Source organism: Schistocerca piceifrons, chromosome 2 (assembly GCF_021461385.2).
Source record: "Schistocerca piceifrons isolate TAMUIC-IGC-003096 chromosome 2, iqSchPice1.1, whole genome shotgun sequence".
NCBI classification, from domain to species: Eukaryota; Metazoa; Arthropoda; class Insecta; order Orthoptera; family Acrididae; genus Schistocerca; species Schistocerca piceifrons.
In genome coordinates this window covers 296,012,855-296,036,733 of record NC_060139.1, presented here as the reverse complement: position 1 = coordinate 296,036,733, position 23,879 = coordinate 296,012,855, and the positions used below count along the sequence as shown (strand labels likewise).

The 23,879-nt window shown below is 41.8% G+C and overlaps 1 long non-coding RNA gene across 1 annotated transcript; it reads right to left on the bottom strand.

Annotated features, from left to right (window-relative positions):
• Positions 1-22,249: 22,249 nt before the first annotated feature.
• LOC124777908 lies at positions 22,250-22,782 on the bottom strand. Its single transcript, XR_007015798.1, has 2 exons — positions 22,525-22,782; positions 22,250-22,448 (listed from the first exon to the last, which is right to left on the bottom strand). It is a non-coding gene; the product is annotated as an uncharacterized LOC124777908 (long non-coding RNA).
• Positions 22,783-23,879: the final 1,097 nt, after the last annotated feature.

Genomic DNA, 23,879 nt, shown 5'->3' with positions numbered 1-23,879 from the left:
GGCTGTGGCTAAGCCATGTCTCCGCAATATCCTTTCTTTCAGAAGTGCTAGTTCTGCAAGGTCTGCAGGAGAGCTTCTGTTAAATTTGGAAGGTAGGAGACGAGGTACTGGCAGAAGTAAAGCTGTGAGGACGGGGCGTGAGTCGTGCTTGGGTAGCTCAGTTGGTAGAGAACTTGCCCGTGAAAGGCAAAGATCCCGAGTTCGAGTTTGGGCCCACACACAGTTTTAATCTGCCAGGAAGTTTTTACTCTATGTGAGCGATACGTAGAGGTTTGTAGCATAGTCCTTGAGTCATAATTTAAAGCGGATTCTTGAAACTTTGTTAGTAGATTTTCTAGTGACAGTTTACGTCCATCTTCAAGGGTCTGCCAGTCCAGCTTCTTCAGTATCACTGTACCACTTTCCCACGTGTGAAACAAACCTGTACCATCCCCGCTGTCTTCTCTGTATGCGTTCACCATACCCTGTTAGTGCTACAATGAAGAGCCAAAGAAACTGGTATACCAGTGATTACTCTGCTATTCACAATAAAGTGCCTGGCAGAGTGTTCAGTGAACCACCTTCAAGCTGCCTCTCTGCCGTTCCACTCTCGAACAGCGTGCGGGGAAAACGAGGCTTACCTTTTTCTGTGCGAGCCCTGATTTCTCTTATTTTATCGTGATGCTCATTTCTCCCTATGCAGATGCCTGACCGCAGAATGTTTTCGCAATCGGAGGAGAAAACTAGTGACTGAAATTTCATGAGAAGATCCCGTCGCAACGAAAATCTCCTTTGTTTTATTGATTGCCACTCCAATTCACGTATCACGTATGTGGCATTATCTGCCCCATTTCGCGATAACACAAAACGGGCTGCCCTTCTTTGTACTTTTTCGATGTCATCCGTCAGTCCCACCTGATGCAGATCCCACACCGCACGGCAATACTCCAGAATAGGGTGGACAAGCACCTCTTTAGTAGAGCTATTGCGCTTCCTAAATGTGCTGGCAATGAGTCTGTGGTTTGCTCTACCCACACCATTATTTATGTGATCGCCGGCTGGGCTGGCTGAGAGGTTCTAGGCGCTACAGTGTGGAATCGCGCGACCACTACGGTCGCAGGTTCGAATCCTGCCTCGGGCATTGATGTGTGTGATGTCCTTAGGTTAGTTAGGTTTAAGTAGGTCTAAGTTCTAGGGGGACTGATGACCTCAGAAGTTAAATCCCATAGTGCCCAGAGCCATTTGAACCATTTTTATGTGATCATTCCAATTCAGATTATTTGTAATTATAATCCCTAATTATTTAGTTGAATTTACAGCCTTCAGATTTGTGTGACTTATCGCGAAATCGAAATTTAGCGGATTTCTTTTAGTACTCATGTGAACAACTTCACACTTTTCTTTATTCAGGGTCAGTTGCCACTTTTCACACCATACAGAGACGTTACGTACATTATTTTGCAATTCGTTTTGGTCATCTGATGACTTTACAAGACGGTAAATGACAGCATCATCTGCAAACAATCTAAGACGGCTAATGAGATTATCTCCTATGCCGTTAATATAGATCAGGGACAATAGAGGGCCTATAACACTTCCTTGGGGAACACCGGATATTACTTCTGCTTTACTCGATGACTCTCCGTCTATTACTACGAACTGTGACCTTTCTGACAGGAAATCGCGAATCCAGTAACACAACTAAGGCGGTATTCCATAGGCACGCAGTTTGGTTAGAAGACACTTGTGAGGAACGGTGTCGAAAGCCTTCTGGAAATCTAAAAATATTACCTTGTTTTTCGCAAGAACGACATTTTCTGAATCCGTGTCGACTATGTGTCAATAAATTTTCTTCGGGGTACTTCATAATGGTCGAATACAATATAGGTTCCAAAACCCTACTGCAAGATTACGTTAGTGATATGGACCTGTAATTTAGCGGATTACTCCTGCTTCCTTTTTTGGATATTGGTGTGAGTTGAGCAATTTTCCAGTCTTGGGTACTTATCTTTCTGTCAGCGAACGGTTGTATATAATTGCTAAATATGGAGCTATGGTATCAACATATTCTGAAAGGAACATGACTGGAATACAATCTGGACCGTAAACCTTGTCTTTATTAAGTGATTCAAGCTGCTTTGCGACACCGAGGATATCTTTTTCTATGTTTCTCATCTTGGCAGTTATTCTTGAATAGAATTCAGGAATATTTACTTCGTCTTCTTAGGTGAAAGAGTTTCAGAAAACCGTGTGTAATAACTCTGCTTTAGTGGCACTGTCACCAGTGACTTCACCGTTGTTATCGAGCAGTGAAGGTATTGGTTGCGTCTTGCCACTGGTGTGCTTTATTTATGGCCAGAATCTCTTCGCGTTTTCTACCAGATTTCGAAACAGAGTTTCGTTGTGGAAATTATTAAAAGCATCTCGCATTGAAGTATGCGCTATATTTCGGAGTTCTGTGAAAATTTTGTAAATTTGTGGTTAGATCTTATGGGACCAAACTGCTTAGGTCATCGGTCCCTGAGCTTACACACTACTTAATCTAACTTTAACTAGCTTACGCTATGGACAGCACACACACTCACGCCCAAGGGAGGACTCGAACCTCCGAAGGGAGGAAGCAGCACGGACCATGACAAGACGCCCCTAGACCGCGCGGCTACCCCGCGCAGCTCGAAGTTCTGCAAAACATTGCCAGTCCTGGGGATTTTGCGTTCTTTTAAATTTGGCATGCTTTTTTTACTATATCTGCGACAGCGATCTGACCAGTTTTGCGTACCATGGGGGATCAATACCATCACTTATTAGTGTATGTTGTATATATCACTCAATTGCCGTCGATACTATGTCTTTGAAATCATTCCACAACTTTTCTAAGCTTGCATGATCAGATCGGAAGGTGTGAAAACTGTCTCTTAAAACGGCGTTAAGAGCATTTTTATCTGTTTATTTAAAAATACATACTTTGCGTTTCTTCTTTTATGGTTGTAGGTGTTACGGTATTCGGCCTAGCAGCAACAGCCTTGTGGTCGCTAATCCCTGTATTCGCCACGATACTCCCTATTTGACCAGAATTATTTGTTGCTAAGAGGTCAAGTATGCTTTCGCAGCCATATACACTTCGACTGGGCTCATGAACTAATTGTCCAAAATAATTTTCTGAGAAAACATTCAGTACAATTTCGGATGACGTTTTATGCCTGCCGCCGGCTTTAAACGTATAATTTTTCCAGCATATCGAGGGTAGTTTGAAGTCACCACCGACTATAATTCTATGAGTGAGGTACCTATTTGAAATGAGATTCAAGTTTTCTTTGAACTGTTCAGAAATTATGTCTTCTGAGTCCTGGGGTCGGTAAAACGATCCAATTAATAGTTTAGTCCGATTATCAGGTATAACCTCTACCCACACTATTTCACATGAACTAACTACTTCAATTTCGCTACGAGGCAAACTACCTCTGACAGCAATAAATACTCCACCACCAACTGTATTTAATCTATCCTTTCTGAACACTGTTAGATCGTTTGAAAAAATTTCGGCTGCACTTATTTCCGGCTTTAGCCAGCTTTCTGTACCTATAATTATTTGAGCTTCAGTGCTTTCTATTAGGGCTTGGAACTCTGGTTCTGTCCCAACACAGCTACGACGATTTACAACTACAGTACCGACAGTTTGTACAACTAATGTACTGTGTTTTACCTGCCCCATTTTAGACGGACGCCCTTTGTGTAGTTCCCTGAGACTCCGTAACCTAAAAAACCGCCCAGTCCCTTCCACACGGCTCCCGCTACGCACGTACCCGCTTCCTCTGTGTGGTGGCTCCTGACCTATTAAGCGGAACCCGGAAACCCACCACCCGATGGCACAGGTCAAGGAATCTGCAGCCTACACGGTCACAGAACCGCCTGAGCCTCTGATTCAGTCCCTCCACTCGGCTCTGCACAAAAGACCGCAGTCGGTTCAATCGACAATGCTGCAGATTGTGAGCTCGCAAGCAAGACTGGCAGTCTTTACCATTTCCGCCAGCCGCCCGAAACCAGAGAGAATCTCCTCCGATCCAAAGCGACACACGTCATTGGTACCGACATGAACCACCACCTGCAGTTGGCTGCACCCTGTACTCTTCATGGCATCAGGAAGCACCCTTTCCACATCTGAGATGATTCCCCCCCCCCCCGGTATACACACGGTGTGCACACTGGCTTCCTTCCCCTCCTTGGCAGCCATGTTCCTAAGGGGCCCCATTACGCGCCTAGCGTTGGAGCTCCCAGCTACCAACAAACCCACCCTCTGTGAATGCCCAGACCTTGCTGGCCGAGAAGCTTCCTCTGGAACAGGTTGGACGACTGCATCCGACTTAGAGACTTCGTCAGCCGCAGATAACGCCCGAAACCTGTTCGTCAAACGAACTGGGGAGGCCCTACGATCGGACCCTCGGGAAGTTTTTCGCTGCCTGCTAGACTTTGGAATGATCTCCCAATCGACCACGGGTGAGGGGTCAACCTCAGTACCCGCAGTACGCGGGGCGGCCACAGCAGTGGACGTATCGGGGGACACATGGGACGTGCTCGACGTCCCTCGCATCTCCGCGTCCGACCCCCCACAGTGATGCTCCTTGGCAGCAGCCTCAAGCTGTGTGACAGAAGCCAACGCAAAAATGGCTCTGAGCACTATGGGACTTAACATCTGAGGTCATCAGTCCCCTAGAACTTAGAACTACGTAAACCTAACTAACCTAAGGACATCACACACATCCATGCCCGAGGCAGGATTCGAACCTGCGATCGTAGCGGTCGCGCGGTTCCAGACTGAAGCACCTAGAACCGCTCGGCCACACAGTCCGGCTCGCAATCCATGCTGGCTGACATCGAGCAGGTCATTCTGTTCAAGATACTTCATCCTATCGGAGCTCATGATATGTTCTAAGATATTACAAGAAATCGATGTCAAAGATATTGGATGGCAGTTTTATCGGTCACTCTTACCACCCTTCTTGTATACAGGTGTTACCTGCGCTTTTTTTCCAAGAACAGGGATCTACAGCAGATTCTAGTTTTAGAAGAGGATACAACTCAGCTGCAAATTCGTTATAGAATTTGACAGGGATTTGATCGGGTCCTGGAATTTGTTCAGCTTTAACGATTTCAGCTGCTTCTCAACACTACTGATACTAATACTGATTTCACTCATCTTTTCAATGGTACGAGGTTTAAATTGAGGCTATTCTTCTGGATTTTCCCTTGTAAAGGAACATTTGAAAACAGTGTTAAGCATTTCAGCTTTTGCTTTGCTACCTTCAATTTTGGTTCCTGCCTCACCCGCTGTGAACCATTGCACTGGAAGAGCTCCCGAGTGTTACGTACCTCTGGTACCGGTACCAAAGGTACCTCAAACACTATCCAGTCCTTTGGATGCTGTGTCATCCGCAGAAAGTACGGGATTGTCTTTACTCGTCCACTTGATTGCGAGTAGCGTTTCAGTGGTAGATCTAGGCGTCCAATACAGTGAGGATGGGGACCTGGGACAACTCAGGGTGAATACCGATCCCCGTAACCAACAAGTTTGAGGTGCTGTCTTTCACTGAAATTGAAGCTTGGCCGGTGGGATTCACTTCACCTGTTTTGGGGAAACCTGTTTTGTCCAGTGTCATGAAGAAGCAAACACGTAAGGGTCGGGGTCAATTAATCATCGACAGTTCAAACGTGTGGCCAATGAAGGTATCCCTAGGGAAATGACAGCAAGAGACAGGAAAGGACACCAACTGCACTCAGTGTGTATGCCTGGGGGTCTTATTCTACATGTTAAAGAGGCTATTCCAGCAGCCATTGTGGGAACAAGGTGCAACCAGCTGCAGATTGTCGCGCACATTAGGACAAATAATGCCTGTCGTCTGGGATCTGAGGTCATTCTTGGGTCACTCCAGCGACTAGCAGAGAAGGTTGAGAAGACCGGTGTAGCGCAAGAACTTTCACTATTTGAAGCATTGTCCTCAGAACTGATAGAGGCCTCTTAACTCGGAGTCGTGGGGAAGGACTGAATCAGAGACTTCGAAAGTTCTGTGTCAAGCTAGGCTACGACTCCCTAGACTATGATCCATAAGACTGAAAATTGCAGGATGCCCCTCAATGGAATAGGTGTGAACTACATATCAGAGGCTGTTACTCAAGTAACTGACTGTGTGTGGGGTGAACACAAGGGTTTTTTCGATTAGGCGACTCTCCATCCAATACATATAACGATAGCTGTAGGAAGCCCAGAAGTATCAGTGTAAAATCGAAAGAAGTGCTTCTCGCGGGTTAGAATATGAAAATCCTAGTGGTTAACTGTCGAGTGTTAGAGTTTGAAGTGCTCCTGAAAACCAGTGAAGCTCACTTAATACTAGGTACCGAAAGCTGTTTGAAACTTGGAATTGACAGCAGTGGGATTTTTGGGGAAAATTTAAGTGTATATCGAAATGATAGGTTAATAGGAAATGGAGGTGCTGTACCTGTCGCAGTAGACGAGAAACTCATACCCACTGCGATTGATATTGAAGCTGCATGGTAGACTGTTTGGGCAGGACTCAGTATCGGGGGTGGGCATAAAATGGCAACTGGATCCTTCTGTAGCCCACCAGACTCATCTCCTCATGTAACCGAAAACTTTAGAGGAAACCTCAGTTCACTTGCACGTAAGTTACCCAATAATACTGTAGTCATCGGTGGAGATTTTAATCATTGAACAATAAATTGGGAAAATTACAGTTTTGTTAGTGGTGGGAGTGATAAGACATCCTGCGACTAGAATGAATGGTTCGGAGCCCCACCCATGATAGAAAAATATTGGACCTAATGGCAAAAAATAGACCTGATCTCTTTGAGGATGTCCACATCGAAACTGATATCAGTGATCATCACGCAGTTGAGGCAACAATGATTACCAAAGTACAAAGGACAACTATAACAAGCAGGAGGATATGTAAGTTCAGTAAACTAGATAAAAAATCAGTATTGCCACATCTTAACGAGGAACTTGGAACTTTCAGCATAGGGCAGGAGCATGTAGAGGAACTATGGCTCACATTTAAAAGAATAGTTGACCATGCACTGGATACGTATGTACACAGTAGAACAGTTCATAATGGGAGGGACCCTCCATGGTATACAGTCACTGTAAAGAAACTTCTAAAGAAACGGAAACTACTGCACAATAGATGTAAAACAAAGCATAAGATTACATATAGAAGGATGCTGAATGAAACGCATTTGGCTATCAGGAGGTCAATGAGCGAAGCCTTCAGTGACTACCGTAGCAGAATACCGTCAAATGATATTCCACAAAACTCAAAAAAATTCTGATCGTTAGTAGCAACAAAGTTAGTATACAGCTGCCAATCGTTTGAGAGTAGTTAGGGCGATTTCCAGATGCTTACAAACGTCCTGAGTTGTAGGTCTGCATTTTGGCTGGTGCAATGTATTACACGATATGGACAAATAACTTTAAAATAAGCCCGCTGATAACATTTTATATGTGTTCAGTTAAAGAAATTATTAATTCCCTATAAGAACTGAAACAAATGCACAAAATGAGATTTCTATTAAGGAAACAGAAAAACCTATGGTAAAAATTACTAATTTCCTGTAGTTTTTTGGGGTTGGTTATAGTTATTAACAAAATCGAAAACAGATTTTGCGTTAGCAATTGCAGATTTTATGGCGTACAGCTTAACATGTTTAGAAAAAAGTCATAGAATGCTAAAATATACTTCACACCACCACTACTTGCTGGATGTGGACCACTTATGTACGTACTTACAGTCTCCAGAGGTTGGCAGGGTAGTATGGAATGTAGATCTGTCTTTGAATATAGATTCTGAGGTTTAGATTTCTGACAAGATATGAACGCTTTAAGTACATTGTGAATTTTTTGTCTCATATTAGCGAAATAACAACACGTGCTAAGTTTTGCAAGGCACTTCTTCGTTCCATAATGTCCCCAAACTAAGTGTGTGTGTGTCAGATTAAGTTGTGTTCAGAGTCCTTGGGAATACATACACACCAGTTGGTGTCATCAGGACGACGACGACAGAATAACACGTCATTATATATACGTATAAGATAACGGCTAGACAGTGGATGGTCAGGTTGATCTATGACTAAAGTTCTTACCTTGTTCCAACGCAGATCAGATTTTTGTAAAGCTGCCATATTTCTACACATATCAATGTAATATTGGTAATATTAGCACTATTGTGCACTCGTTGACATTATCAAGATCAGTTTTACAATCACCCATACCTTGCGGAAGACGGGACGAAGCATCAGCAATGATGTTGTCTTTACTTTTAATGTAACCAATCTCAAATGAATAATTCTGCAGAGATAAAGCCCAGCGTCATAATCTAGGATGAACTAACTTCAACGTTAACAAAAATGTCTGAGCTTGGTTATCTGTATAAATTTTCATGTGTTTACCATACAAATAATAGTTAAACTTTTTGAACGCCCAGACAGTAGAAAGATTTTCAAGTTCCATGGTAGAATATGTTGTGTTGGCTGAAGAGCCAACACCGTGTTACTAGAGGAGGCCGAAATGCACGCATTTTAGCTCATGCAGGCTGGCGTGAGGAGGGAAGAACTATACTGGCGTGAGGTCTGGAACATGACAAGGAATGAGAATTCAGAAAGCGTACGTAATTAGTTTCATACTTAACTTTAATCCATTAATGATGAACGTCACTCTTGATGGTACATGATTCACAATATCATCTGTTCAGATTATAGTAACTGAATATGGCGCCTTGCTAGGTCGTAGCAAATGACGCAGCTGAACGCTATGCTAAACGGTCGTCTCTGCAAATGAGAGCGTCTCTAATCAGTGAACCATCGGTAGCGAAGTCGGCTGTACAACTAGGGGCGAGTGCTAGGGAGTCTCTCTAGACTAGACCTGCCGTGTGGCAGCGCTCGGTCTGCAATCACTGATAGTGGCTACACGCGGGTCCGACGTATACTAACGGACCGTGGCCGATTTAAAGGCTACCACCTAGCAAGTGTGATGTCTGGCAATGACACCACAGAATAAGTACGTTCACATTCAATTAAAGTACGGCTTGCAAATCCAATGATTTTTACCTGTTCCTCCACTGCATACGCGGCACACGTCATACGAAAATCTAAACTAAAGTCTGGATGGTCTAAAATGTTTGCATTCACCACTGCGTGCTTAATGTTATCAAAATCTTGCCGGCACTGCTCAGACCAGATCCATACCTGATTCTTCTTAAGTAAATCTAGGAGAAGCTTACTGCTCAGTAGTTGTTGTGACAGGAAACGTCGAAAGAAAGAACAAAAGTCCTAGAAATTACTTCAGTTGTTTTTTAGTGCGAGGACTAGGAAAATTCCTAATAACGTCCCACTTACTTTGATCAGGGCGTATACCTTGTGCATTAATTATATGTCCAAGATACCTAATCTCACTACAAGCAAATTTTGACTTCTGTAGGTTAGCTGTTAACACTAGCGTGTGCACTTTTTATCTATAATATTTTCAAGGGTGTCAAGATGTTCCTTCTAAGTTTTAGTAGCTATCAAAAGATCAACATAATGTGTAACAGCCTCAACTATCTTGTCACAAAGCACAATATCCAAAGCAGTAGTAAATACACCTGAACTGAAACTCAATTCGAAAGGAAGAACACAGAACTGATTTGTTCACCCCCCCCCCCCCCCCCCCCGAATATGAAAGCAGTGTATTTTCTGGAATCAGGAGTGATTGCGACTTCCCAAACCGAATTTTTTAAGTCGATCGTGGAAAAATACTTAGCATCTAAAAATTTCTGTAATTGTTCCTCTAAATTTTCTATTTTAGTGCGTACAGGTAGTATAATTTCATTTATGGCACGTGCGTCCAACAACACTCTAATATTTTCGTTAGGTTTCTTGACAACAAGTAATGGAGATGTGGAAGTTTCGATGATATTCCACTCCAACATCTGTTTAAGTTCTTTCCACACCGCAGGTCTTTGGGATAGTGGTACATTATAAGTTTCGTGATAGAAAATTTGGTGAGGCTTGACTTCAATTTTATAAACATATGTCTTAATGACACCTGGTCGTTGTGTAAAGACCCTTTGTAAGCTTAGATAGTACTTGATAAAGCTCATTGGGTTCATCACCAGTAATAGCAGTGGTTTCATTTAACTTATGGCTAATCAGCGTTTTCAGGTCATCATGTTCTTTATTGGGTGCGAGTGTCTGTATGTTTGTTTCGTCGCAGTCTTGCAAAAATTGAATTTTCTACCTTGTACAATACTTGTCATGTTTTAGAGTCCTGGTATCCAAGTCAATCGTGGTTTCAGTGACCATATGTCTAAGAAAACATTTACGTTTAGAGGAGTAAATAATACTGTGCTTCTCACATAACATATCTAAACCTATAATACAATTAGTAATTAGATTCTGGACCACGAGGAATGTCAATTGTACAGTTCCATTACCTATCTAATGGTCACAAAAACCTGTTTCGTAACTCTACTAGACTTATTACCGAAACTATTTCATTGCTAGGTGAACTACATTGTGTATTTTCTTGCACTAGTTCATCAAATAAGCTCTCATCATTATCGTAGCATTTAAATAGCAGTGGTTGCTGCTTAAAACTATTTGCTACATAATCATTGTGCTGTTCATCAGTGGGTGTATCAAACAATGATTTTATATTGAAATCGCCCACAAACCTTCTTCAGCCACGACCTGGGGCACAGTACTGACTGTCTTTAGTTTGACGTCGTTGTAATTGAAGTAGGTGATGATACAGATGGAGGTGGAGTTTCAAAAAAAAAATGGCTCTAAGCACTGTGGGACTTAACATCTGAGGTCATCAGTTCCCTAGACTTAGAACTACTTAAACCTAACTAACCTAAGGACATCACACACATCCATGCCCGAGGCAGCATTCGAACCTGCGACCGTAGCAGCAGTGCGGTTCCGGACTGAAGCGCACAGAACCGCTCGGTCACAGCGGCTTACTAGGTGGAGTTTCACTTGAGACTTCTATAATGTTTACATTAGGTTATTGTGTATTCCACTCTCCAATCTGTTGTGGCTTTTGCTGTTGAACTCCTTGACTTACCTGCTGACTGGTAGGAAAAGCCCAATTTTGATTTTGTACAGTCTGTGGCGGTATTTGCCACGGACCTGTGTCGATGTTGTACTGGTCCACCAGTATTTTGGCACGCATTACTGTAGTTACTGTTCCAGTTTTGCTTCCTTTTTGTACAGATATCGAAATAGACGACAGAGGGATGGAGAAACAATTAAAATCGCTCAAAAGAGGAAAGGCCGCCGGACCTGATGGGATACCAGTTCGATTTTACACAGAGTACGCGAAGGAACTTGCCCCCTCCTTGCAGCGGTGGACCGTAGGTCTCTAGAAGAGCGTAGCGTTCCAAAGGATTGGAAAAGGGCACAGGTCATCCCCGTTTTCAAGAAGGGACGTCGAACAGATGTGCAGACCATAGACCTATATCTCTAACGTCGATCAGTTGTAGAATTTTGGAACACGTATTATGTTCGAGTATAATGACTTTTCTGGAGACTAGAAATCTACTCTGTAGGAATCAGCATGGGTTTCGAAAAAGACGGTCGTGTGAAATCCAGCTCGCGCTATTCGTCCACAAGACTCAGAGGGCCATCGACACGGGTTCACAGGTAGATGCCGTGTTTCTTGACTTCCGCAAGGCGTTCGATACAGATCCCCACGGTCGTTTAATGAACAAAGTAAGAGCATATGGACTATCAGACCAATTGTGTGATTGGATTGAGGAGTTCCTAGACAACAGAACGCAGCATGTCATTCTCAATGGAAACAAGTCTTCCGAAGTAAGAGTGATTTCAGGTGTGCCGCAGGGGAGTGTCATAGGACCGTTGTTATTCACAATATACATAAATGACCTGGTGGATGACATCGGAAGTTCACTGAGGCTTTTTGCAGATGATGCTGTGGTGTATCGAGAGGTTGTAACAATGGACAATTGTACTAAAATGCAGGGGGATATGCAGCGAATTGACGCATGGTGCAGGGAATGGCAATTGAATCTCAATGTAGACAAGAGTAACGTGCTGCGAATACATAGAAAGATAGATCCCTTATCATTTAGCTACAAAATAGCAGGTCAGGAACTGGCAGCAGTTAATTCCATAAATTATCTGGGAGTACGCATTAGGAGTGATTTAAAATGGAATGATCATATAAAGTTGATCGTCGGTAAAGCAGATGCCAGACTGAGATTCATTGGAAGAATCCTAAGGAAATGCAATCCGAAAACAAAGGAAGTAGGTTACAGTACGCTTGTTCGCCCACTGCTTGAATACTGCTCAGCAGTGTGGGATCCGTACCAGATAGGGTTGATAGAAGGGATAGAGATGATCCAACGGAGGGCAGCGCGCTTCGTTACAGGATCATTTAGTAATCGCGAAAGCGTTACGGAGATGATAGATAAACTCCAGTGGAAGACTCTGCAGGAGAGACGCTCAGTAGCTCGGTACGGGCTTTTGTTAAAGTTTCGAGAACACACCTTCACCGAAGAGTCAAGCAGTATATTGCACCCTCCTACGTATATCTCGCGAAGAGACCATGAGGATAAAATCAGAGAGAGTAGAGCCCACACAGAAGCATACCGACAATCCTTCTTTCCACGTACAATATGAGACTGGAATAGAAGGGAGAACCGATAGAGGTACTCAGGGTACCCTCCGCCACACACCGTCAGGTGGCTTGCGGAGTATGGATGTAGATGTACATGTAGACTGATAATTGTTTCTGGTTTTGTTCCAGTTTTTGTTGTTCCTGTTATTTCCATTACTAATGTTGCAGCGCCTCTTGTGGGGGTTGTCGCTTCTTGTGTATATGTTATGATTATTGTTCATAATGGGGTGTGTGTGCTGATGTTGCTACTTGTATTGGTTTGCGGAATGAAGCTGTTGATTCTGCTGCGCTACGTAACCGACAACGGCCGGTGCGCTAGGATTAAGTTGGCTAGCCTGCGCGTTTTGCATGCCGCTGATGTAAGTGACAGCTGTTTTGCCATGCGGAAGGTTGCTCCTCATATAACGTATCAACAGAATCAAGCACAGACAGAAAATGTTCTGCATCATTGTCTGGAAAGTGCAATAACTTCTCTTTAATGTTAAAAGGCTTTCAGTGCTCGGAGTACACCGCGCGTAGCTACAGGTTCATAAAGAAAGTGGCCCATATTCAAATATTTCTCAAAATACCGGCGCAAATTGCCATGCTTAGCATTGAAAGGCTCTGGTTCTACAATGTGTTTCCTTAGACGTTCTTGTACCGACTGCGACCAAAATTTGGCCAAGAAATCTCTTTCGAATTGCTCATATGACACGCATCTGTAGGCTTCATTATGTGCGCAGACAGCTGCGTCACCATGGATGCAACCTACAACGTAAGAAATTCTCTTTCGGTCACCCCATGCTCTTGGAAACGCATTTCTAAATACTTTCAGAAAAATTACAGAATGTACAGTACGTTTTTCTGGGATGCAAGTTTGAAATTGCCGATGTTTAATAAGACTTTCTTCTTCTTTGGCACTGTAATGTCGATTGCTTTCACTGTAATTGCTGTAGTAATCGACTGGTGAACGGAAAGGAATGTACTGCCCATAAATTTCGCGACTGTAATTAGGTGTCATGGGTACAGATGTGTACAGTTGTTGCCGTGAGGTGTGTGTTGCGTACGGAGAATACGTGTTATACATATATCTGTTTTCATTACCAAAACGAGCACTTTGATTATTAGTATTGCTACACTCGGGTCGTATGTCATCGTTTATTTGTTTCCGTCGTGATGCGTTGGACTGAGCTGCCTCAGCTATGAGATGTTTATTATTTTTAACAAATTCGGCTACAGTGTCGTGCACAACAGTAGAAAATTTTTCTTCCATACATTGGTCGAAATATTTATTTTTCTGGTCAACCCAGATACGAAATTTTTTATTTATGTTGGCAAAATGGTTGTCAGCGTGTAACTGCAGTTTGTCTATAAGTTGTTTATCCATGGTGTTAACTTTGCTTTCAATTACATTATGCGTGTTTTTATTGAGTCATGAACTGACGGATAAGATTTCACTTGACCGGCAACAGCTTCGCATGTAGCGTTTAAATGTTTGACTTCAGTTTGAATATCTTTTACGTCTTTTGTGGGTTTTTTTTCCTGCTGTAAGTTCAATTCGGAAAATTTTGAGTCAAGTTCAGACACTTGGTCACTCAGTCTCTTGTTAATCTCGTCTACTCTTTCACAAAAAGTATCTTTACAAGTTTTTAGTGCTCTTAATTCAGCCTTAATCTCGTAATGTCGCGTTTTTAAAACTGTCATCAGTTCGACAATGTCTTTTTTGTTTTCGGTTATCAGATTTTTGTTTGCAGTCATCTGGTTATGAATTGACAACATACGTGCGTCTGTGTCTTCCTTGTTTCTAGTCATTTGCTTGATAACAGTGTCAAACATGCTGGCAATATTTGTCAACTGAAACTGCTCTGCCTCCGCCACGTCGTTTGACTTGCGTCACGGACAAGAATGGGCTCTGAGCTGGATTCAGCTATTTGACTAGTGGTCGGTCTATTTACGAAATTTCCGTTAGTAGGCTTGTTTACTGCGGATTGATAGTTACTATTGGGGGTCAACTCCGGAGTCATTGTCAACGTTTTGTCCAACATCCAAGTTGGATTCGGTTTCCGTCTGTTGTCTGTCGTGTTCCATTTTGGATAACTGTTTACGCGTTACCACCAAGCTACGCGTAATGTACATTGCAAGAAAAATCTTTAAACACGTTTGAGAATGAGTTCATGAAATTAATTTCGTATGGCAACAATGCTGGCTTCACTGAGCAAGAATTGCAATTAATGGTGAAATAATTAACATTATTAGCTGCCTGCCATTTTGCGTTGCATGCGACACAATTCGGCCATTTTGTGGAATGGTAAGACTGTATTGTTGTAAGAAACTGTATGATAAAAATAATTTGGAATACGCGATGTTGTGCAAAAGTGACTGCTACGGTTCCGGAAAATTTTCTCAAGGCTGGGAAGCAAGCTACAATTACAGAAAGCGCTTGGACTAGCATGCTAGTGTAAAAATGCGATGTCTTACCTTGGATCCAGGTATGCAGTGTGAGATTCTAGGTTTCATCAACAATTTCAATGATTCGTCTTGCAACATCCCCTTAGAAAAATTTAAGAATGACTGTGCTGATAAACCTCTTATGTTATTTGATTTTCCAACAGCTGAGCAGAACTGAACGTACTCAGACATTTCTCTCTTTACTTATTCTGGTCAACACTAAACTGACACACAATATTTTTAGCGCAACGCAATCTGACTTTCAGTAATCCCTACAAAAGAATGGCCCTGATTAACAATAGCCAATACCTTTCATGAATCACTTACCTCACAAAAATCTTCGTTACTCGAACTACTGCAATACAGTGAGCGCCAATACTGCCATCTAAATAAAAGATTCTAACTACTAATAGGCATAGTTAGCAAATGAAAGATGTTGGCAGAGAACAAACAATGTATTTACCTTAATAATGTTCAAAAGTCATCATATAAATATAGCAGTTCATGATATCCAGTATTACAAATTTACTCTTTCTGATGGACACACGTCCAGATCGTCCGCTCTCACAATTGTGCCATCTCTCTCCCCACATCCACCACTGCTGGCGGCTCATCTCCAACTGCGTAACGCTACGCGCTGTTCACATCCAACTGCCCAACACTACAACAGCAAATATTCCAACAGTGCAAACCAGCCACAGACTGCACACAGCACAGTCAGTGATTTTCATACAGATCGCTACGTGGCGTTACCAACATAAAAAACTGAATAGCCTACTTACAGTCTTTTCGTTTGGTCTTTACAAATATTCAATGGCAGTGGCTCGTCAGATATGATTCCATTATCCATGCAACAAAGAAAAACAATGTAGCCAATACAATAATAGGTCCAGACACCAAGTCGTCAGTTTGATTTATCGTAGCTGTTCCTGCCCGGTTTGAGTATATCGAAGAACAACACAGTCAATGAAGTTCTACAAGGCACTGACAGGGATGTGGAGCCGTGCCGACTCTAGTGCCGTGGCCAGTGGCGCTCGATATCTCGGTTGAGGATCGATGGCACGAACAACTCGATCGAGACTGTCGACTGAGTTAAAATCCGAGGAGTTTGGTGGCCAGAGGAGTACAGTAAAGTCATCCTGGCGATCTTTGAAACATGCGTGTGAGTTGTGTGACAAATTGCAATGTTCTGCTGGTAAATGCCATTGTGCCGAGGAAAAACAAACTTCATGTTCAGGTGGACATGGTTCACAAGGATAGAGGCATACGTGTGTTGATGCATTGTGCCTTTCAGAATGACGTACCAGCCACGAAATGCCGTAAAAACGTTCCGCAGGTCATAATGCCCCCTCCTCTAGCCGAGAACCTTCTCATAATTGTTTCAGGTCGTTTTCTTTCAGTCCGATGGAGCATAAAACGTGATTCATCTGAAAAGGCCATCTGTTGACACTCAACAGACGTCCAGTTGAGGTACTGGCGTGAAAATTCCAGCCTTCATCGCCAATGAACAGCAGTCATCATGGGTGCATGAACCAGATACCTTCTGTGGAGTCTCATATGTAGCAACGTTTTGCTGAATAGTCGTTGAGGAGACACTGTTGGTATCCCCTTGGATCATCTGAGTGATCAGTTTCTCAGTAGTGGCACATCTATTTGCACATACACATCTCCATAGCCGTTGTTCACCACTGTCATCTAAGGTCCATGGTGCACCACAGTTGCCTCAACACCCGTTTTGGATCATGCTATTTTGCCATGCATGGCATCCTTTAACCTCAGTGGCACACAAACAATTTACAGATTAGCCTTATCGGAAATGCTTCCACCCTCGGCCTGAAAGCTATTATGCCCTTTTGGATACCAGATAAATACTTCCATTTCTGCATTAAAACAATAACTGCACTGTTTCCCACATCCCCTAGACACGCTTTATATACCATCCACTGCTAGTGGTGCCACCTGCTGTCGGTAAGTGGTTATTGCACGTCGATTTGAACATGATTTGAACATAGGTGGTGATCTCATTAATGCGGCTAGACTGTGTAGTATTAATAAAAGAAACTTAAAAGACAAACAGCATGATGGCTTCTGTCTAAGGTTCTTTGGCCAGCGTTTGTCTGATGATTTTTCTAACGTTCCGTCAGCACAAGTGGCTGACCTTGTCACCTTCCACCAACAGCAATGGAGGGTGAAGCTTTGACAATGCTGGCGATACGTCAGAAAAATCATCAGACAAACGCCAGCTGAAGAACTCAAGACAGAAGCCAACAGACAGTTTGTCAACAAGTGGCAACAAAATCTTTAACAATTTTGTAAATTTAAAAGAGATAAAAATTATACTCACAGGGTTTGTCAGCTACCAGTAACTTACCTTCATTTCAGTAGCTCTCCTATGTTATTTTATTGGTGCAGTATCAATGATGACAGAGATATATCCACGTATGATTCCTCACCACATTATTAGTCCACATGTGGCAAGGATTGTGTAAGCCTGCTCTGAAGAGTGGTGTGTGCCACTGATTCCCTGACAGGCTACCTGCTGAACACATCTCACATATGGTTTTCTACCTGCTCGTTTCTTATGGTTGATTGGCATTGGGTCTGCCATGAGCCCAGGTACATACCCACCGCTACACAATCAGACACTCTGACTGTGATATGTGAAAGTGTGCTATCGTATGGGACTCGCTATCATGTATAATGTACACAGCTGCAATCCTAATCTGATGAGTATTTTAGTGTATCTAATGTGCAATGTACAGTACATTTGAATCATATTCATCCTTTCTCACAAATGTTAGTGTTGAATATGTAGCTAGAACAGGTAAAGGTGGATGGTTGTTTCTGCAACAAGGTAGAACACCTGACTGGGAGCATATGCAGTTATTAGAAGAAAATTGCACTATCAGTCATGTAACATCAGTGCCTGTAGTAATTGTAGCACAGTAACACTGCAAATAAAAGAATGACAACAGCTGTTTTCAATTTAAAAACATATTTATTTGATAGACAACCATTAAGTACACTGAAACAAATAATCTTGGTGATCAATGTAATGAGCTATTAAGGAATAAAAAAGAAGTTATAAAATATCCCTACCTATTTGTACATATTACTTTATGGAACTATGAGTTTGCAAATCTGTAGTGATTATGGTTACTACATATGTACACAATTATACTAGTGCAATACGTAACGATTTCCACCTGGAAGAAACAACCACACAGGACTAGTCTCCTAACCCAATGTCTGTACAGCTGGTCTCCTGGCTCAAAATTTTCAGTGATAAACAATTACATTTGGTGTCCTGTTGGGAAACGTTTTCCTACCTGAAATGTTTCTCCTCATAACCTTGTTGCAATGAGAGCAATTTTGTAACAACAGTGTGTTCCACTTAACATGTAACCACAGAGACAATCAGGAAACAGCATCATGTGTGACAGAATGTGCTGCTCCATTGCGTTGACATTATTTCTGCTCTACCAGACTGTCATAATCATTTTGCACATTTAAAAGATGTTTCAACAAAAGTCACTTGTGGAGCTTTACTAATGTTTGAAGTATTCCATAAATGACTAAATTTCAGCATGTTATGTGTAGAACTTTTATATTTCTCCTAATTTGTGGAAGCCATTATCTTCTGTGAAGATAGGTGAAAGAATTCATTCTACTAGCAGCCAAAGGGAAATATGTGATGAAAATCAAGTTTGAACAGGTATGATTACACATGTAGCTCCTGTGAGAACCCAGCCTCAGGTATTGCAGTGCTAGGACACTGACCTTGTATAGCATAAAGATGGCTCAGATCACAATATCACCATCCAGGTTTAGGTTTACTGTGGTTTACGTGAATAGTTTAAAGAAAATGTCAGGTTCATTACTTTGGGAAGTACGTTGCTGATCTCCTTCCCACACATTCCCATTCAGTGCTCATTCCCTGTCTCTCTAATGACCTCACCATTAAAGCGATTTTAAATCTTAATCTTTCCTGGAACTTTATGTCGCTTTTTACGGGGAAAACAGGTCCAACATGGCAGAACAACATCTTAAATTAACTAATCACTCTGTGATGGAGAGAGGAAACAAAATAACAAGAAATAAGTGGATTTCTTCTTCCAATGACTCTGTATCTCAGCACCAGTGTGGATTCGGAGAGTGAGGGGAAGTCAGAGTGGGCAAGCTCTCCCTCCCAAAAAAAAAAAAAAAAAAGAAAAGCGTGTTAGTGAAAGCTTTTAAATTATTTTTCGAAATATCAGTTTCCAAATTTCACAGCTAAATTTTGGTAGTAGAGTACCTTGAAAACTATAGTCTCGAAAAAGATAAAGAACTCTACGAAATCATGAGGTATATTTAACACAGGGTAGTTTTCAGTCGATAGCCCATATGAATGGGCTTCCAGATCTGTAAAGGTGTCCATTGACAGTGCTGATCACAAATGCTGTCAACAAGAAATCTGACACAGTTTGTGAGTCATCAAGTAGAATCCGCAAATCAAGGCAAATTGACTAAGGCAATAGATAGAGGTAAAGACCCTCCACTAAGAAAAATAAGCAACAGAAAGACTTTCTTCCTGAATGCAGATGGAAACAATAAAAAGAAACAGCATTCTCTCCCTCCCGCCCCCCTTTTTAATCCCTCTAATAGCTGTAGTACTTAGAGCAGTGCTCAAAGTTGATAATGGTGAGCGCACACTACGATTTTATGTCGTCTAAATTATGACACTGTCAAAGTGGTGAGACTTAGTTGCTATCATAGTTTCTTGAATCAATTGCAAGATACATAAACTTTTCAAATGCAAGGACAATACTTTTTTAATCACTGTATTTTTTTTCATTGTGATTTCTTGGAAAATATCGCTGATATTTTAAACACTGGTGTAAAAAGATATATTAAAAATTTCAACTTCAGGAAGAATTTAATAACTCCAGTTTCAAAGAAAATAGGTGCTAACAGATGTGAATATTCGAACTTTCAGTTTAATGAGACACAGTTGCATAATACTGAAATTAATTATTTACAGAAGAATGGAAAAACTGTTAGGAGGTGACTCAGGGTAGATCAGTTCGAATTCTGAAGAAATGCAGAAACAAATGAGGCAACACTCACCCTATGAATATCTTAGAAGATAGGTTAAATAAAAGAAACCTGCATTAATAGCATTTATAGATTTAGAGAAAGCTTTAAACAGTGTTGAGTGGAAATTCTGAAACTAGCAGCGATAAATTACAGAGGGGAAAAAGGCTGTATATAACTTGTACAGAAATGGAATGGCAGTTACAAGGATTGAAGGACGTGGAAGGGATGCAATAGTTGCAAATGTATTGAGACAAGTTTGTAGCCTATCCCAGATCTTATTCAATTAATACACTGAGCAAGCAGTAAAGAAAACCAAAGAAAAATTAAAGAGAAATTAAAAATTATGTAGAAGAAATAAAACTTTGAAGTTTGACAATGACACTGTTATTGTGTCAGAAATGACAAAGGGCTTAGAAGAGGAGTTGAATGGAATGGAAAGTGTCTTGTAAAGACACTAAAAGATGAACATCAACAGATGTAAAACAAGGTAATGGAATATAGTCATATAAAATCAGGTAATACTGAGGGAATTAGTCCTCTATTGCATGGTGTTGCCATTTGACAGCAAACCAAAATTTTACATATAATGTCAAGGAAAACACTGGTATAAGCATGATGTTGCTGTCTGGTAACATATGCAGTTTGGGTGCATCGAGCTATAGTGTGTTTAGCGTTATTATTTTGGCAGAAGGAGTTGAAAATCGATAATCTTTGCTCAAGGTCGAGTCTATGTAAACATGCACAAAGCATCTGAAAGTATAAATTATTTCTACCTATTTAGACCACATCTATTTATATTTTTAAGGTATGTAAAATGATGCTTTATGATCGCACAAATTATTTTTCCGTGTCTCTGAAACCGAACGATTAATAATTAAACATTTTTTCTATTTGTTGCATTATGATAATGAACTTAAAACATTAAATAAATCAAAATTTCTGTGTTCAAGTTTTTATATGGTATTTTGTGTGTCAGGTTCTACCCCCACATATTTTTTTACTGAAACTGGTTTCCTAAAAAAAGTCATGCAATAGAGGGGTAGATCAGGATATGAAACACCATAAGTAGTAGATGAGCTCTTTTACTTGGGCAGCAAAACAGCTGATGATGGTTAAGGTAGAAAGGATGCAATATACAAACTGGCTATCGCAAGGAAAGCATTTCTGAAAAAGAGGTCTCTGTTAATATCAACTATAAATTTGAGTATTAGGAAGTCTTTCTGAAGGCATTAACCTGGAGTGTTGCCTTCTATGGAAATGAAAAATGGATGACAAGCAGTTAAGACCAGAAGGAAACTGAAGCTTTCAACACATAATGCAATAGAAGAGTGCTAAAGATTTGATGGGTCAATTATGTAAGTAATGAAGAGATACTAAATCAAATTGTGGAAAAAAGAGTTTTTTAGCAGAAATTGACTAAAAGGAGCGACCGGTTGATAGTACTCTGAGGCATCAAGGAAATGTCAATTTATTTCGGTAGACTCAGTCATAATGACATTTAAGTTGTTTCTTTTTATTTTTAAATGGCCACTTTCGATCTTCTTGGAGACAATCTTCAGATTTTACATTTCTTGATGACCATAGGAGCCATCGCTGTGGAGCAGATCCATAAGTGCAGGTGTAGAGAATACTGAGCAGTGTTCTCCACACCCACTCAGATGGACCTGCTCCATGGCAATGGTTCCTATAGCCATCAAAGAATGTAAAATCTGAAGATAGTCTCTGAGAAGATCGAAACTGGACACCTAAAAAGAAAAATAAACAGCTTTAATGCCATCACGACTGCAGCTATTGAAATACATTATAATTTTAATAAAGTGCTGTTCTTTCTGAAACAATGTTCCAAAACATTTTAACTGTCAGTTTGGTATTTGAGGGGAGTTGTGTGTGTGTGTGTGTGTGTGTGTGTGTGTGTGTGTCTGTATGGTGCAGGGGTGGGGTAAAAACTGTAGAGTCAAGGTACGTAGTACTGTAAGCAAGTTCAAATGGATGTAGGTTGCAGAAGTTATTGGGAGGTGAAGAGGCTTTCACATGATAAAGTACTGTGGAAAGCTGCATCTTAGGCTGAAGACACAGAAAAACATTAAAACATTTTGTATAGTTTATTGTAATCAGTCAGTTTACAGCTACTAATTTTCTTATGTTTTATTGTAGTTGTTATTAAAATTGTAGACATCTGTTCACTTTAAAAGTATGGCTGATGGCAAGCTATAATGAGGGGTAGAGGAGGCAGTAACGAAATGTGACCTCCTCTCAGAACTAAGCCCTGGATCTGCACCTGCAATGAACAGAAACTCTGTACTCTACAGTCATCTGGAATACTCACTAAATGTTACCTCCAAAGACATACTCACCGCAGTCGAACGAGTGTTCACCGGCACGGATTACTGTCACAGCTGTCGTTTCCGGTCGAGCTAGCACGTCCAGTTCCGTTAGCTAGGCCGCAGCGTGGCTGGGGGCACACTTGACACCCGGCCAGCCGCCCAGCCACGTGTGAGAGGGAACCGCGCAGGCGCCGCCCTACCCTGCCCTGGCCTGCCACCTCATGCAGACAAGGTCGCGGACGAGAGAGAGCTTCCCACGCCGTGACGCGACTGCCGAGCACGGCGCGCCGCCCCGGATCGGCCAATGGCCGGCCGGAGCGGCGACGCCAGCGCCCCTGGCGGCCACTGCCGCACCTGCGGGTCCAGTTCTGTCCGGCGCTCACCGCCCGGCGCTGGTCCCAGCCGGAGTTATCCCGACTTGCGCCGCAAACAAGATCCGTCGCAAACAGCTCCCTCACGTCTCTGATTTCCATTCCCCCACTCGAAAGAAAAAAGGAAAAACAGCCATAGACAAGCACCTGTAATACAAGCTACCGCCAGATAGTGAAAAATAATACCAACATCCACCTACCTTTTACGCAAGAAAACACATTCTTTCAAGACGTTTGCTGTACATCCATTGAGGACAGTACCTCTACACAGACGTGACTTACTCGATCATTAAAAAAACTCTGTAAGGTCGCCGTTGTTGTTGTGGTCTTCAGTCCAGAGACTGGTTTGATGCAGCTCTCCTTATTACTCTATCCTGTGCAAGCTTCTTCATCTCCGAGTAACTACTGCAACCTACATCCTTCTGAGTCTACGTAGTGTATTCATCTCTTGATTTTTCTCTACGATTTTTACCCTCCATACTTTCTTCCAATACTAAATTTGTGATCCCTTGATGCCTCAGAACATGTCCTACCGATCTATCTCTTTTTCTAGTCAACTTGTGCCACAAATTCCTCTTCTCCCCATTTCTGTTCAGTACCTTCTCATTACGTACTGACCTACCCATGTAATTTCAGCATTCTGTAGCACCACATTTCGAAAGCTTCTATTCTCTTCTTGTCTAAACTATTCACTTCCATACATGGTTACACTCCATATAAATCGTTTCAGAAAGGACTTCCTGACGCTTAAATCTATACTCGATGTCAACAAATTTCTCTTCTTCAGAAACACTTCCCTTGCCATTGCCAGTTTACATTTGATATCCTCTCTACTTCGACTATCATCAGTTATTTTGCTCCCCAGACAGCAAAACTCATCTCCTTCTTTAAGTGTTTCACATCCTAATCTAATTCCCTCAGCATCACCTTGTTTAATTCGACTACATTCCATCATGTTGATGTTCATCTTATATCCTCTTTTCAAGACACTGTCCATCCCATTCAACTGCTGTT